The sequence below is a fragment of the Dipodomys merriami genome, unplaced genomic scaffold (genome assembly GCF_024711535.1).
Source record: "Dipodomys merriami isolate MVZ:Mamm:240054 unplaced genomic scaffold, mDipMer1.0.p SCAF_284, whole genome shotgun sequence".
NCBI classification, from domain to species: Eukaryota; Metazoa; Chordata; class Mammalia; order Rodentia; family Heteromyidae; genus Dipodomys; species Dipodomys merriami.
In genome coordinates, this window is record NW_027204315.1 from 739,835 (window position 1) to 742,764 (window position 2,930).

The window sequence follows — 2,930 nt, forward strand, 5'->3', positions numbered from 1 at the left end:
TCCTTGTTACAAGTATGTATTTCTACAAATGGAGACGCTGGTTCATCATTTGCTTTTAAATGTTTAAATAATGTGGATTTTGGAGGTTGTGTGATTTGCTGGAGAAGCAAAGTATTATGGGTAGGACCCTTTGGTCCATGTTGACGCTTCTTTGTGGAATACTTATTGGGGTCCTTACTCATGGACTCATGTGTAAGTAATTCCCCCCATATTCCAGTATAATCCAGTAGAGTGGGGCAATGCATTTGAAATTTAAAACATGCATATAACTCTTTTAAAATATACTTTTAAATATAATGACATATATAAAGGATTGTGTTTATATTTTTAATTTTAGTATTATTGTCAAGGTGATGCACAGAAGGGTTACAGTTACATAAGTAAGGTAGTGATAACAGTTCTTATCTAACTTATTACTCCCTCCCTCATTTTTCTTCCTCTTTCCCTCACTTTCTCAATCCCGCCCCCCAAGATGTACAGATCATTTCCAACATAGTGTTATGTTTGATTTCCTTTAAGTAAATATTTGTACTGTTCCTATCTTGGAGCTCCATGAGGTAAACACTGGAACACCGCAGTTAGACCCCTCTGCATTCATATATGTCTATACATATTTTCCTACAATTTGGGGTCATATATTTGTTTGATTACTCATTTGTTTATTGCTAAAACTGGAGTTTGAATACAGGGCCTGCACATTGTTCTCAGCTTTTCTTTTTACTCAACTCTAGCCACAGTTCCATTTCTGGCATTTTGGTGGTTAAATGGGGGCTGGCTTTGAACCATGATCCTCAAATCTCACCCTTGTCAGTAAGATTGCAGGTGTGAGCCTACTTTATAATTTGACTTTTCATCTCATTATATCATGCATATATTTCCTAACCAATAACATCCTTAGAAATTCCATACTGTTCTAAGAACATTATTTAAAATGAGTACATGGGACTCCAGTGCTAATAAATTCCATAATTAATTAAACTGTCTCTATCCTTGAAAAACTTTGTTGTCTCCAAAATATTTCAATGGATCATCAAAGTACTTTTGGATTTTTCATTGTAGTATTTATTTTTTATAAAGAGATAAGCATTTGCTAGCTGTTAGAAAGAACCAAATACAAACATTCTTCTTACAAAATGATCCATCTTAACTTGGCTCATCTAAAACAGTAAGTTATTCCTCCCTGTGAAGTTATTCATTTTCCCAGCATGCAGTTCCAGTTTTGTAACTTTTACACAACTTACCCACTATAATGTCTTTGTCTAAAATCCTTCTTGCTATCATCCAGTTTTTATACAAACCTTTTCCATTGTATTTCATTGATAGGAAGGCATATTTAACTAATACAAACTTAATGTCATCATTTCCACGGCTATTTCCATTTTAGCCTTGATCAGAACTTGATTCTAACAAAATTTTATTTTAATGGAAGAATCAGAGCATCAATTGGAAGCCTGAGAGTACCCTTATGAACAAATGTTATCATTCATTGCTTAATTTTTCTTTTGGAATTTGAAGGCTAAAGATTACCTGTACATATATCCTCTGTTGTCACTGTATTTGATTCTGGTTCCCTGCATCTTGTGTATACATTTTTCTAATGTGGGGAGAGGAAGGAAATAACAAAATGCAAAAACAAGGATACAGGTTGACCAAATGTAACAATGAGATATACAATAAACTATGTTGAAAATGAACTTCACAACTTTGGGATAGGGGAAAGAAAGAGTTGGGAAAGTACAGAGGGAAGGAAATGTAGTGGGAAAACAAAGGAGGGGGTAAGAATGCTCGACAGGAAATGTACTCATTACCTTGCTGTAACTGTAACCCTGTAACCCCTCTATACAGTATCTTTACAATAAAAAACATTTTTAAAAAGATTACCAGCTCATACTCCCATGGATAATTTTCTATACCCCTTACATGCTTCATATGGCTCAAAATGGGAAACCAAAAAGAAAGCAACTTTCAATATAGATTTCTATTGTTGTAACACTGAGATGCCAAATGCATTGCCAAGTGCACAGAAACCCAGATTACAGACATTAACCTCTAGAATTCTGAGTTGTCTTCTTTGGCTGGAAATCTCTTAATTGTATTATATACAATATGAAGAAATGTCCTGAAAAAATATTCATGGATAAAAAACAGTTCTACAAAATCAAGAAAATCAACAGTTCTACAAAACCAAGTCAAAAAGAGGAAAATAAAACAAGAAAATTGTTATTCCTGTTTATATAAAGCAAGGATTTAACTTGGGTCTACCAATAGTCTGAAGAAAAACAATTATTTAAGTGAGTTCTTATTATTAACGTAGTAATATAATGACATACATGGTAAAATAGAACCTGATGATGAGCCAAGAACTCTGGCTGGGAAATTCAAGAAAATCTTTCTTGCACAATGTCATGATACATAGGAAGGGAGAAAACAAATACTCTGTAAAATGATGAAAAGTTTACGAAGTTCAGTAATCTCCAAATATTATGACCAAGGAATGTAAAGTATCAGGAACTAGGTAGCAGTAAATTGGAAAGTGAAATTGGAGTGATTGAAATGGCCATATAACTTGGTATTATGTCACATTCTTAATATGTACAGGGCCCTGGGTTCAATCCCCAGCACTAAAAAGGAAGGAAGGAAAAAGACCAATTGTGAGGTGGGCCTAGCACCATCATAGATGTTTTATTCTCTAGCCCATGATTGTATACTGTTGATTACACATTATTACTGCATGGGAGATTTTAACAGTTCAGTTGCCCAAGTCCCAGCCATTTTTACTTGTGTGCATACAGATGTATCAACATCAGCTGATATGACGTGGGGGCACCAGTAAACACCCAGGACAGAGATATCATGATAGTACACATGAGTCTAGAACTTGAAAAAAAGTCTATGAGTCTTTTATTTCTGCAGAAAAATAAATGCACATG